Genomic DNA, 15,198 nt, shown 5'->3' with positions numbered 1-15,198 from the left:
AATTTATAAATAAACAGGAACAAAAGTATAACAAAAAGTGTCAATTCCAAAAAATTTTATACAATTTGGGTGATTCTTCATCAAGTGGTAGAACTCATCATTGGAAGAAAATTTTACTTTAAAGCTATAATATTAAACTTTAATTAAGCATACCCAAGGACAAGCCATGTGTCTAAATATCCACCTAATGCCATTATATTTTCAAATTTGCTTCTTCTCATTCTCTCTCCTTTTAACACTAAAATACCCAAACATCTCAAACCTGTCCTTTCCCTGTTTAATATAATTCCATTTTATTATACATATTTTTTTATTTAACAAAATGCTTGTATATGGTGATAATGCTAAATGTCCATATTTATACAGAGACATAGTGTAATCTCCTAGCCCTTTAGGAAAAGGAAGTCAAAGTCAAGGATTTTAAGCATAAGGATGAGCAATCTTCAAGCTTCCAGTGGAGCAAACAGAACAAATTTTCTTCTTTCCCATAGTGCATGGCGATGTTACATCCACATCACTGCATTCACATTTTTGAGACAAAAAGGGATAAGTAACTTGAATCCGAAATAGATACATTTTTTCCCATTGATTGTTCAAGATAGTCTCCCACAAAATAAGTAGAGAATCATATCATAAAGATTAGAACAAAGCAACTGAGCACAAAAGGAAAAAATAGGAGATGGCAACTTGCTTCCAGAAAATATAAAATTTTAAGAAACTAAAGAAAGGTTAGAATCTATTCATATTCTTTTAGCTATCTTCCTGTTCAACCTTTCTCCTTCTTCCACATCATCACCATTTTCATCTTCTTCCCCTTTATCTTCATCCTCTTCATTATCAATATTTTCCAAGTCTTATTCATCATTATGAAGTCAGCTTCTTCTCCTTCCCCTTCTCTATCCTCCATATAAGGAGCTAAACTATCACTTAATAGATCTGGCTAAATAGTATCTTTGATGAAGTCTCCTAATTCACCTGCTCCACAGCCAAATGATTGGTGAACCAGGTGAAGAAGGTCAGAGACTTGTGATGGTACCTCTTCAAGAAAACTTTATTTTGTGTCTGACATGAACATTTCATCAAGTCCTTCTTAGCTTCCCATTTGATCTCAGTCAACACCAAAATTGGTTCCCCACTCTTATTGAGATAAATGTATTTTAAAGTAAAGATTTTCAGCAAAATAAAAATATATTTTGGGGCGCCTGGGTGGCGCAGTCGGTTAAGCATCCGACTTCAGCCAGGTCACGATCTCGCGGTCCGTGAGTTCGAGCCCCGCATCAGGCTCTGGGCTGATGGCTCAGAGCCTGGAGCCTGTTTCGGATTCTGTGTCTCCCTCTCTCTCTGCCCCTCCCCCGTTCGTGCTCTGTCTCTCTCTGTCCCAAAAATAAATAAACGTTGAAAAAAAAAATTAAAAAAAAAAAATTTTATAATATGACTCAATATCTTTAAATTCTGTCACTTTAGTTTTGAGAAAATAGCTCAGCATCTCTTCCTCCTTGTCCGCAAGCAAGGCAGTCATTTGCACATGATTGATGAACATTAATTACCCCTAAATTTGGGATCTGGGAGATCAAATATGACTCTTTCAAATGGTTTGCAAAGTTTGTTAGACTTTTGTTCTACTTTGAAAATTTCCTCGCTAGATTCTTTGTAAAGTCTATTCCAATGTACACATCTGTGTATGCAAATGCTTCCTATTGTTCTTTCCCTCCTTCAGTGAATTCAGAGTGTCAAGTATTTCCTCTGGCTGGGATTTGGAAGTAGTCTTGATTTGCTCATTTGCAGAGGGTGAAGACTTAAGGTTAGGGCTAATGCTGCAAGAAAAATCCAAAGAACCAGTCACATAGGGAAATATTCACATTTGAAGATGCTCAAAGAACGCCTTCACCTTTTCATATTTTTGCTAGATATAGAATTCTAGATTGGCAACTGTTTTCTATCACCTTAAAGATGTTATTCAATTGTTGACTATCCTTATTACCTTTTTATCTTTTCTGTTAAAAATCAGCTTTTGGAGCTATTGTTGCTGTTTTGAATGTAAGGTCTCTCTTTCTTTCTTTCTTTTTTTTTTTCCTGGCTGCTTTTAAGATTGCTTTAGTTTTCAGCAGTTTTACTAAGGTATATGTAGGTGGGTTGTTTTTCATTTTTGGGTTTTTTTTTGTTTGTTTTTTAATTGATGCTGCTTTAAGGCTCACAGAGTTTCTTCAGTTTTTCAGGTAATGTTTTCAAAGAGTTCTGTGGGGCACCTGGATGGCTCAGTCAGTTAAGTGTCTGACTTTGGCTCAAGTCACGGATCTCATGGTTTGTGAGTTAGAGCGCCACGTCAGGCTCTGTGCTGACAGGCTGGAGCCTGCTTCAGATTTTGTGTCTCCCTCTCTCTCTGCCCCTCCCCTGCTCATACTCTGTCTCTCTCTCATACTCTCTCTCTCTCTCTCTCTCATAAATAAACATTACCAAAAAAATGTCCTAAACAAAAAAATAAATAAATAAAATACAGAGTTCTGGAAAACTCTCAGCCATTATCTCATCGAATTTCCTTCTGTCCCATTTTCTTCTTCTTGCTCTTCAAATGCTAAAAAGTCATAACATTATAGATATATTAGATATTTTCACTGTCTCATGTATCTATTTTTAGTTCCGATGCTTCATTTTCAATCTTTCTATCAACTTCTTTTCCTCTTCATTAATCCTGTTATTTGCTCTGTAATATATATAATTCAAATACTGAGTTCTCAGCTTCAGTTATTATATTTTTTCTCTTCTAGAATGTCCATTTGACATTTACACATCAAGTTTTGGTGTAAAATTATCCATCTTGTTATTTCATCTGTTTCACCTTCATTTGCTAGAACATATCAGTCATGATCATTTTATAATTTTTCTTCTCTCTTTTTTTTAATGTTTATTTATATTTGAGAGAGAGAGAGAGAGAGAGAGGGAGAGAAAGAGAGAGAGAGAGAGAGCAGGGGGAGGGGCAGAGAGAGATGGAGCCAGAATCTGAAGCAGGCTCCAGGTTCTGAGGTGTCAGCACAGAGCCTAACATGGGACTTGAACTCACGAGCTGTGAGATCATGACCTGAGCCAAAGTCAGATGCTTTATTGACTAAGCCACCCAGCTGCCCCAATCATGTCCTCATTTGCAGCACACCTGGGTGGCTCAGTTGGTTAAGCATCCAGCTCTTGACTTCAGCTCAGGTCATGATCTCATGGTCATGAGATCGAGCCCCATGCCGGGCTGAGTGTACAACCTGCCTGGGATTCCCTCTCTCTGGCTCACTCTGCCCTTCCCCACTGGTTCTCGCACTAAATAAACAAACAAACAAACATGTAAAAAAATAAAGTCCTCATTTGCTAATTCCAATCAATATCTGAATACAATATCTGAAACACATTATTTGTCATCTGTCAGTTTCCATTGTCCAGCTTCTCTCTCATATTTAATCATATGGTCCTATCTCATAGCATCAAGTCATTTTTAATTAAGTGCTGAACCCTGTATATTAAGAAATTTTAGAGAATCCAGATACTATGTTTCTCCAGAGTAGGCTCACCCTGACTTTGGCCAGGCAGAGTAGAAAGAATTCATCACAAACTAATTAGGGAATAAGCCGATTCAAGGCTGGGTTGCAGTTGTAGCAGGCTTCAGCCAGCCTCAGTTGACCATGTTCCTACCTCATACCCTCCAGTGCTTCCAACTGAAAGCAGTGTGAACTGAGGGCCCCTCCTCAGCAACATGAGACCGCAGAACACTCTGCTTTTCCAAAGTGCGTGGCTTAGCTTTAGCATTCTGCCACCCAGTTTCATAATTTGGCAAATGTCTTGAGGAGGAATCAGCAGTGTTTTTAGTTCTTTTAGATCTCCAACATTGTCACTCCAACCTCACAAGTCTGCCAAAAGCTCTACCTATTCTGCTATGTTCAAACACTCTCAGCTCTACATGGGCTGAGATCAGATTTTTTCAGCCTCTTGCCCATAATCCAGACTCAGCAAAAGTCTGACCATTTTCCCAAGTGAAAACAGGCTGCAGGTTGTCAATTCACCTCTCCAAGTTTTCTCCTCTTTGGAGCCTCAGACACTGCAGTACTCCTTGCTACAACAGTTCTGATGGCCCTACACAAATCTGTCTTTGTAGATCTCAGCAGTAGTATCAATGTGTTCAAGCTCTTATCTGACGTAAATTTTCTTGCCCTATTTTTTTTTCTTTATATCCACATGACTACTTATCTTTGTATTCTTTTTTTTTTTAACGTTTATTTATTATTGAGAGAGAGAGAGACAGAGCATGAGCATGGGAGGGGCAGGGAGAGGGGGAGACACAGAATCCGAAGCAGGCTCCAGTCTCTGAGCTGTCAGCACAGTGCCCAGTTCAGGGCTCTGAGCCACCCAGGAGCCCCATCATTGTATTACTTCATAGGGGTGATTTATGTCTAACTTTCCCTACTGAAACATAAGTCCCAAGAGAATAAGGGCCTTGCTTTATCCTCAGGGTAAAGCCAGATTGATTATTTCCTGACCCTGGTATCCTCCCTCATTGTATCATGCTTCACTTGCTACGCCTATTTTTGTGGCTATATTGCTTTTCGGTATGAAAAAAGAGAAAAACTAATTCTATATGTATTCTTAGTCAAAAACTCTTAATCCCCCCTCTTCACATTTCCTTACTTTCTCCTCAATGAGAGAGGTAAATTAGAGATATAGTCACTTTGGGTTTCTCTCCTTCATGGTTCCTTCCCTTCATTTGACTGTTGAAACCCTCACAGTCATTCCTCTCAATGCCCAACTCCTTGTTTTAGTAAGTAGACTTTCCCTCAGGCTCAAAATGTGCCTTCTACAGCAGGCTAAAGACCTGTCTGTCTCTCTCCAGGCTCTCTCATATCCTCCATTCTGATTATGCTGCAAACTATGTCTGAGTCAGGCCACAATTCTCCATGTAATCAATGGGCAAATATATTGAGAATCTACACTGCAGGCCCAACTGTTGCCTGCAAAGGCGAAGATTTAAAACACAAAGTATAAAGGCCCCACTTTGTACACTTCCGGTGCAAAGGTCAAGATTTAAGAAGCAGAGTATAAAGTCCTCACTCTGACTGTGGTCCCAATCACATTCTCCAATCCAGCTTTTCTAGAGCCATGAACTTAGAGAGCCACTGTATGCTCATTAATGAGATAGATTTCTTTTTCAAATTTTTATTTAAATTCTAGTTTGTTAACATATAGTATAATAATGTCCAAGAGTAGAATTTAATGATTCATCACTTACATATAACACCCAGTGCTCAACATGACAAGTGCCCTCCTTAATACCCACCCATTTAGCCCCTCTGCCACCCACCTCCCTCCATCAACCCTCAGGTTTGTTCTCTATCGTAAAGATTCTCTTCTCATTTGTTTCCCCCTTTCTCTCTTTTTTTCCCCTTCCCATATGCTCAAATGTTTTGTTTCTTAAATTCCACATAGGAGTAAAATTATATGGTAATTGTCTTTCTCTATCTGACTTAATGAGGTAGATATTTTAATCTACAATTGGCTCCTATCTTTCTTCCTTGATTAGAACCAAAGAGAGATAGAGAGAAGGGTTATTAATTAGGAAACATCACCAGTGTCTAAGGCCTGGGGGTTGGGAAAGAAGTTGCCCAAAACAAACCATGTTTAAAGACCAATCACAGAACAGGACCCAGCTCACCTGGTATGTACATTTACTGTATTTTGAAATAATAATTCACTGTAACTGTAGGAGATTAATAATTCTTACAAAACACCTGCAAATCTTATAATCATATTTCTATAGCTATTTTTTAGAAAACATGTTATTTACCCAGAGGTACAAAAGCTTTTCTGCTAACAAAAATCTAGAAGAACTATGATTATTTGATATTTTACATTTTGTGAAATGCAGCTACCTAGTAGAATGTAATGACCAATAGTCCTCTGATGGTAAATGCCACTAGGTAATGCCACTAGCCTCTGATATAAAAAATGTAGCTGTTCTCATCAATCCTCAAGGCAACAGATTCAGAAAAATAAACAAATATAAAACTATTTAAATGCCATTAAGTCATAATAATACAGGTAAAGCTGACTATGCTCATCATACTTTGTGCATCCTAGAGTGTGTTACTTCTGAAACCCTTACAAGACCACAAGCTCCTTAAGAGTAAGAGCTCTAGAGAACCCAGAAGTGGGCCCAGCAACATATGGCCAACAAAACAGATAAACATATGGGAAGGGAAGCAAAAATAATATAAAAACAAGGAGTGGGGAAAAACATAAAAGACTTTTAAATACAGAGAACAAACTGAGGGTTGCTGGAAGGGTTGTGGGTGGGAGGGATGGGCTAAATGGGTAAGGGGCATTAAGGAAGACACTTGTTGGGATGAGCACTGGGTGTTATAAATAGGGGATGAATCACTGGAATCTACTCCTGAAATCATTATTGCACTATATGCTAACTAACTTGGATGTAAATTAAAAAATAAATAAATAAAATTAAAATTAAAAATACAATAGAAGAAAAGAGTAAGAGCATGGACTTTTAAAAAGCAAAGTTTAAGCCCTGTTTCATTGTCTTCCTAATGCTCTAAAATTACTTTTCTACTAAGTTGTAGATACTTTTCACCTAAGGTTTAATAGCAAGAAATCAACTTGTATCTAAGTAAAATAGATTTGGGAGTGCCTGGGTGGCTCAGTCAGTTAAGGGTCCACCTTTGGCTCAGGTCATGATCTCACGGTTTGTGGGTTCGAGCCCCGCGTCAGGCTCCGTGCTGACAGCTCAGAGCCTGGAGCCTGCTTCAGATTCTGTGTCTCCCTCTCTTTCTGCCCCTACCCCACTCATGCTTTGTCTCTGTCTCTCAAAATAAATAAATGTTAAAAAAAAATTAGGTAAAAGAGATTTTAGTTTCTCTTATAAAAAGGTCACCCAAGGGCACCTGAATGGCTCAGTCAGTTAAGCATCCCACTCTTGATTTGGGCTCAGGTTCGTGAGATTGAGTCCCATGATGGGCTCTATGCTAATAGCATAGACCCTGCTTGGGATTCTCTCTCACTCTCTCTCTCTCTCTCTCTCTCTCTCTACCCCTCCCTTGCTCACACTCTGTCTCTCAAAATAAATAAATAAACATTAAAAAAAAAAAAAAGGATCACCCAGAATTTGGATATTTCACCTGACTCTCCAGGTTTTACCTGGTTATTTGGAATTCTGCACATGAGTTCCTAACTAGCTGACAACAACTTTTTGTCCAGAGCACCACCTAATATTACTGAACCATGGCATGGTATTTTAGCTTAACCTGCATCAAATCATACCACTGAATACCCAACTGCACCCACTGAACTGTTCAAAACTGAGAGGCAAACATAGACTACCATAAGTGGGAGAGAGGCAGGGGATGGGGTTGAGACCTTCCCAGATCTCAGAATAGATGCAAAGTTCAGGAATGAATGACTCCACTGGAAATATCAGGATGATGGATTCTGGGAAGATGGCGGCGTAGGAGGACGCTGGGCTCACCGCACGTCCTGCTGATCACTTAGATTCCACCTACACCTGCCTAAATAACCCAGAAAACCGCCAGAGGATTAGCAGAACGGAGTCGCCGGAGCCAAGCGCAGACGAGAGGCCCACGGAAGAGGGTAGGAAGGGCGGCGAGGCGGTGCGCGCTCCACGGACTGGCGGGAGGGAGCTGGGGCGGAGGGGCGGTTCGCCGGCCAAGCAGAGCCCCCGAGTCTGGCGGGCAAAAGCGGAGGGGCCTGACGGACTGTGTTCCGACAGCAAGCGCGACTTAGCGTCTGGGAGGTCATAAGGTAACAGCTCTGCTCGGAAAGCGGGAAGGCTGGAGGACAAAGGGAGGGAGAGCTGCTGAGCCCCCGGACGACAGAGCTCAGTTTGGTGGGGAACAAAGGCGCTCACCAGCGCCATCTCCCCCGCCCATCCCCCAGCCAAAATCCCAAAGAGAACCAGTTCCTGCCAGGGAACTTCCTCGCTCCGCGCAAACACCCAACTCTGTGCTTCTGCGGAGGAGCCAAACCTCCGGCAGCGGATCTGACTCCCTCCCGCTGCCACAGGGCCCCTCCTGAAGTGGATCACCTAAGGAGAAGCGAGCTAAGCCTGTGCACCTTGCCTACCCACCCCAGCTAATACGCCAGATCCCCAGCATCACAAGCCTGGCAGTGTGCAAATAGCCCAGACGGGCCACGCCACCCCACAGTGAATCCCGCCCCTAGGAGAGGGGAAGAGAAGGCACACACCAGTCTGACTGTGGCCCCAGCGGTGGGCCGGGGGCAGACATCAGGTCTGACTGCAACTCCGCCCACCAACTCCAGTTATACACCACAGCACAGGGGAAGTGCCCTGCAGGTCCTCACCACGCCAGGGACTATCCAAAATGACCAAGCGGAAGAATTCCCTAAGAAGAACCTCCAGGAAATAACAACAGCTAATGAGCTGATCAAAAAGGATTTAAATAATATAACAGAAAGTGAATTTAGAATAATAGTCATAAAATTAATCGCTGGGCTTAAAAACAGTATAGAGGACAGCAGAGAATCTCTTGCTACAGAGATCAAGGGACTAAGGAACAGTCACGAGGAGCTGAAAAACGCTTTAAATGAAATGCAAAACAAAATGGAAACCACCACGGCTCGGATTGAAGAGGCAGAGGAGAGAATAGGTGAACTAGAAGATAAAGTTATGGAAAAAGAGGAAGCTGAGAAAAAGAGAGATAAAAAAATCCAGGAGTATGAGGGGAAAATTAGAGAACTAAGTGATACACTAAAAAGAAATAATATACGCATAATTGGTGTCCCAGAGGAGGAAGAGAGAGGGAAAGGTGCTGAAGGGGTACTTGAAGAAATAATAGCTGAGAACTTCCCTGAACTGGGGAAGGAAAAAGGCATTGAAATCCAAGAGGCACAGAGAACTCCCTTCAGATGTAACTTGAATCGATCTTCTGCACGACATATCATAGTGAAACTAGCAAAATACAAGGATAAAGAGAAAATCCTGAAAGCAGCAAGGGGTAAACGTGCCCTCACATATAAAGGGAGACCTATAAGACTCGTGACGGATCTCTCTTTTGAAACTTGGCAGGCCAGAAAGAATTGGCACGAGATTTTCAGTGTGCTAGACAGAAAAAATATGCAGCCGAGAATCCTTTATCCAGCAAGTCTGTCATTTAGAATCGAAGGAGAGATAAAGGTCTTCCCAAACAAACAAAAACTGAAGGAATTTGTCACCACTAAACCAGCCCTACAAGAGATCCTAAGGGGGACCCTGTGAGACAAAGTACCAGAGACAACACTACAAGCATAAAACATACAGACATCACAATGACTCTAAACCCGTATCTTTCTATAATAACACTGAATGTAAATGGATTAAATGCGCCAACCAAAAGACATAGGGTATCAGAATGGATAAAAAAACAAGACCCATCTATTTGCTGTCTACAAGAGACTCATTTTAGACCTGAGGACACCTTTAGATTGAGAGTGAGGGGATGGAGAACTATTTATCATGCTACTGGAAGCCAAAAGAAAGCTGGAGTAGCCATACTTATATCAGACAAACTAGACTTTAAATTAAAGGCTGTAACAAGAGATGAAGAAGGACATTATATAATAGTTACAGGGTCTATTCATCAGGAAGAGCTAACAATTATAAATGTCTATGCGCCGAATACCGGAGCCCCCAAATATATAAAACAACTACTCATAAACATAAGCAACCTTATTGATAAGAATGTGGTAATTGCAGGGGACTTTAACACTCCACTTACAAAAATGGATAGATCATCTAGACACACGGTCAATAAAGGAACAAGTGCCCTGAATGATACATTGGATCAGATGGACTTGACAGATATATTTAGAACTCTGCATCCCAAAGCAACAGAATATACTTTCTTCTCGAGTGCACATGGAACATTCTCCAAGATAGATCATATACTGGGTCACAAAACAGCCCTCCATAAGTTTACCAGAATTGAAATTATACCATGCATACTTTCAGACCACAATGCTATGAAGCTTGAAATCAACCACAGAAAAAAGTCTGGAAAACCTCCAAAAGCATGGAGGTTAAAGAACACCCTACTAACGAATGAGTGGGTCAACCAGGCAATTAGAGAAGAAATTAAAAAATATATGGAAACAAACGAAAATGAAAATACAACAATCCAAACGCTTTGGGACACAGTGAAGGCAGTTCTGAGAGGAAAATACATTGCAATCCAGGCCTATCTCAAGAAACAAGAAAAATCCCAAATACAAAATCTAACAGCACACCTAAAGGAAACAGAAGCAGAACAGCAAAGACACCCCAAACCCAGCAGAAGAAGAGAAATAATAAAGATCAGAGCAGAAATAAACAATATAGAGTCTAAAAAAACTGTAGAGCAGATCAACGAAACCAAGAGTTGGTTTTTTGAAAAAATAAACAAAATTGACAAACCTCTAGCCAGGCTTCTCAAAAAGAAAAGGGAGATGACCCAAATAGATAAAATCATGAATGAAAATGGAATTATTACAACCAATCCCTCAGAGATACAAACAATTATCAGGGAATACTATGAAAAATTATATGCCAACAAATTGGACAACCTGGAAGAAATGGACAAATTCCTGAACACCCACACTCTTCCAAAACTCAATCAGGAGGAAATAGAAAGCTTGAACAGACCCATAACCAGCGAAGAAATTGAATCGGTTATCAAAAACCTCCCAACAAATAAGAGTCCAGGACCAGATGGCTTCCCAGGGGAGTTCTACCAGACGTTTAAAGCAGAGATAATACCTATCCTTCTCAAGCTATTCCAAGAAATAGAAAGGGAAGGAAAACTTCCAGACTCATTCTATGAAGCCAGTATTACTTTGATTCCTAAACCAGACAGAGACCCAGTAAAAAAAGAGAACTACCGGCCAATATCCCTGATGAATATGGATGCAAAAATTCTCAATAAGATACTAGCAAATCGAATTCAACGGCATATAAAAAGAATTATTCACCATGATCAAGTGGGATTCATTCCTGGGATGCAGGGCTGGTTCAACATTCGCAAATCAATCAACGTGATACATCACATTAACAAAAAAAAAAAGAGAAGAACCATATGATCCTGTCAATCGATGCAGAAAAGGCCTTTGACAAAATCCAGCACCCTTTCTTAATAAAAACCCTTGAGAAAGTCGGGATAGAAGGAACATACTTAAACATCATAAAAGCCATTTATGAAAAGCCCACAGCTAACATCATCCTCAACGGGGAAAAACTGAGAGCTTTTTCCCTGAGATCAGGAACACGACAGGGATGCCCACTCTCACCGCTGTTGTTTAACATAGTGTTGGAAGTGCTAGCATCAGCAATCAGACAACAAAAGGAAATCAAAGGCATCCAAATTGGCAAAGATGAAATCAAGCTTTCGCTCTTTGCAGATGACATGATATTATACATGGAAAATCCGATAGACTCCACCAAAAGTCTGCTAGAACTGATACATGAATTCGGCAAAGTTGCAGGATACAAAATCAATGTACAGAAATCAGTTGCATTCTTATACACTAACAATGAAGCAACAGAAAGACAAATAAAGAAACTGATCCCATTCACAATTGCACCAAGAAGCATAAAATACCTAGGAATCAATCTAACCAAAGATGTAAAGGATCTGTATGCTGAAAACTATAGAAAGCTTATGAAGGTAATTGAAGAAGATTTAAAGAAATGGAAAGACATTCCCTGCTCATGGATTGGAAAAATAAATATTGTCAAAATGTCAATACTACCCAAAGCTATCTACACATTCAATGCAATCCCAATCAAAATTGCACCAGCATTCTTCTCGAAACTAGAACAAGCAATCCTAAAATTCATATGGAACCACAAAAGGCCCCGAATAGCCAAAGGAATTTTGAAGAAGAAGACCAAAGCAGGAGGCATCACAATCCCAGACTTTAGCCTCTACTACAAAGCTGTCATCATCAAGACAGCATGGTATTGGCACAAAAACAGACACATAGACCAATGGAATAGAATAGAAACCCCAGAACTAGACCCACCAACGTATGGCCAACTCATCTTTGACAAAGCAGGAAAGAACATCCAATGGAAAAAAGACAGCCTCTTTAACAAATGGTGCTGGGAGAACTGGACAGCAACATGCAGAAGGTTGAAACTAGACCACTTTCTCACACCATTCACAAAAATAAACTCAAAATGGATAAAGGACCTGAATGTGAGACAGGAAACCATCCAAACCTTAGAGGAGAAAGCAGGAAAAGACCTCTCTGACCTCAGCCGTAGCAATCTCTTACTCGACACATCCCCAAAGGCAAGGGAATTAAAAGCAAAAGTGAATTACTGGGACCTTATGAAGATAAAAAAACTTCTGCACAGCAAAGGAAACAACCAACAAAACTAAAAGGCAACCAATGGAATGGGAAAAGATATTTGCAAATGACATATCGGACAGAGGGCTAGTATCCAAAATCTATAAAGAGCTCACCAAACTCCACACCCGAAAAACAAATAACCCAGTGAAGAAATGGGCAGAAAACATGAATAGACACTTCTCTAAAGAAGACATCCGGATGGCCAACAGGCACATGAAAAGATGTTCAGCGTCGCTCCTTATCAGGGAAATACAAATCAAAACCACACTCAGGTATCACCTCACGCCAGTCAGAGTGGCCAAAATGAACAAATCAGGAGACTATAGATGCTGGAGAGGATGTGGAGAAACAGGAACCCTCTTGCACTGTTGGTGGGAATGCAAAATGGTGCAGCAGCTCTGGAAAGCAGTGTGGAGGTTCCTCAGAAAATTAAAAATAGACCTACCCTATGACCCAGCAATAGCACTGCTAGGAATTTATCCAAGGGATACAGGAGTACTGATGCATAGGGGCACTTGTACCCCAATGTTCATAGCAGCACTCTCAACAATAGCCAAATTATGGAAAGAGCCTAAATGTCCATCAACTGATGAATGGATAAAGACATTGTGGTTTATATACACAATGGAATACTACGTGGCAATGAGAAAAAATGAAATATGGCCTTTTGTAGCAACATGGATGGAACTGGAGAGTGTGATGCTAAGTGAAATAAGCCATACAGAGAAAGACAGATACCATATGGTTTCACTCTTATGTGGATCCTGAGAAACTTAACAGGAACCCATGGGGGAGGGGGAGGAAAAAAGAAAAAAAAAAAAAAAGAGGTTAGAGTGGGAGAGAGCCAAAGCATAAGAGACTGTTAAAAACTGAGAACAAACTGAGGGTTGATGGGGGGTGGGAGGGAGGAGAGGGTGGGTGATGGGTACTGAGGAGGGCACCTTTTGGGATGAGCACTGGGTGTTGTATGGAAACCAATTTGACAATAAATTTCATATAATAAAAAAAAAAAAAAAAAGAAAGTGGCTATCTATGAAACAGAATAGATATCTCACTAGACATGGAATCTGCCAGCACCTTCATTTGGAATGTGTCAGTCTCTAAAACTTTAAGAAATATCTTCATGTTGTTATAACCCACCCTTATTATGATGTTCTGTTACAGCAGCTCAGACTAAAAAGAAAATTGTGTTGAGTAGGTTGCTACCATAACAGACCTAAAAATATAGAAACGGCTTTGCAACTAGGTAATATAGGATGGAAGAGTTTGGAGGCACCTGATAGAAAAAGCCTACATTTCCATGAATGAACCTTTAAAATAGTTGTTTTGAGGGCTCAGAATGAAAAGAAGAGAACTGCAGAGGAAGTTTCAACCATCTTAGAAAACACCTAAATAACTCTGAAGGGAGTGATAGTGGAAATTGGGTAGTAAAGACCATTCTTATGAGGTCTCAAAAGGAAATGAGGAATAAGCTAGTGGACAATGTAGACAAGGTGACCTTTGTTACAAATTGTTAAAGAACTTTGCTGAATTGTATTCATATTTGAGTGTTATATGAAAAGTAGAATTTTACAGAATAAAGTTGGATACATAAAAAAAAAAAGAAATATCAGGATGACACCAAGTTTCAAGAACTTACCAGGCCAGTTTCGAAACAAAAATCTCTTACAGGTATTAGAAGAGGATGCTAAGGGAAGGGAAGGGAAGGGAAGGGAAGGGAAGGGAAGGGAAGGGAAGACCCACTGCAAAAAGAGCAGAGCTATTTGCAGGATTCAAGCAGAACCAGATTCACCAGAGGCCACTTTGGATATCTGAATAATAAGCTGGGCAGGTAGCAAGGAAAATGTGCAATCTGTGTTGCATTCTATAGGTGCCAAAACTAAAAAGTATGTGCAGGAAGCATAAGAGCCAGCGCCTGGAGAGGAGGTATCTGAACTGACTTGAAACACCAAGGGAAATATTAGAGAAAAAGAAGCTCTTGAAGATTTAAAAATAAAGGATGATTGAGAGTTTTAGCAACAGTACAAGAATGGATTTTGGTCTTTGAGCAAGGCTGAAATATACCACAAGCTAGAAACCATCTGGAAAAAAGTACATAAAGACTATTCTACAGAATGGAATACACTATAGACAACGGGGCTCGTTCCACTAAATTATCCATAGGAAGTATTTATAGTCAGTCAGGCACTGGTTTCCAACCTCAAGCTCTATGAGTGGCCTAAGGCCCAAGAAATACAGAATTCTTCTACTAAGGCACTTAATTCTAAAAGAAAAGCAAAAACCTGAGGTTATCAAGAAACCTTAAGGACAGATGAGTCTCCTCAGACCCGAATATCAAATCTTGGCGGCCAACACGGAAAGAGGCTGAGGTGCTGCTGACAGCTCTGAAGCAGTGGACATCAGTAGGTCTCCAAGCTGTGCCCTTGGAGGGAGGGAAGGAGGCTGCAGCAGATGGCATCGATGCTCCCCACTGACCCCATTAAACCAGTCCCAAACTGACAGGGGCTCACACACACCAGCAGGCTCAATCCTAACTGGCGCCTCCAAGTTCTTTGGTATGACATGGCCACCTAGGGGTTCCTGGCCCTGTCCCCCAGAACTGTTGGCACTATAAGCAAAGTGCAATATAAAAAGAGAAAGAGCGATGCCACGTGCTCTCTCACAGGACATCATTTTCCAGACTATCATAAGTATCTGGTTCACATTCCAGGTTAACTGTTGGCTTGAGAAGGACAACCTGTTTTGAAGACTGCAGGTGGTTAACTTTGGAGCTATGGGCCATAATAGAAATGACTTAAATAACCAGTCCCAAAG

General features: G+C 40.6%; 1 protein-coding gene across 5 annotated transcripts in view; it reads right to left on the bottom strand.

The window, feature by feature from the left end:
* PRDM5 (PR/SET domain 5) overlaps window positions 1–15,198 on the bottom strand; it is a 216,273-nt gene that overhangs the window by 174,387 nt on the left and 26,688 nt on the right. The window lies entirely within an intron of this gene.

This window comes from Leopardus geoffroyi, chromosome B1 (assembly GCF_018350155.1).
Source record: "Leopardus geoffroyi isolate Oge1 chromosome B1, O.geoffroyi_Oge1_pat1.0, whole genome shotgun sequence".
Lineage (NCBI taxonomy): Eukaryota > Metazoa > Chordata > Mammalia > Carnivora > Felidae > Leopardus > Leopardus geoffroyi.
Note: the sequence above shows the minus strand (reverse complement) of the source record. Positions and strands in the feature narration are given on the sequence as shown.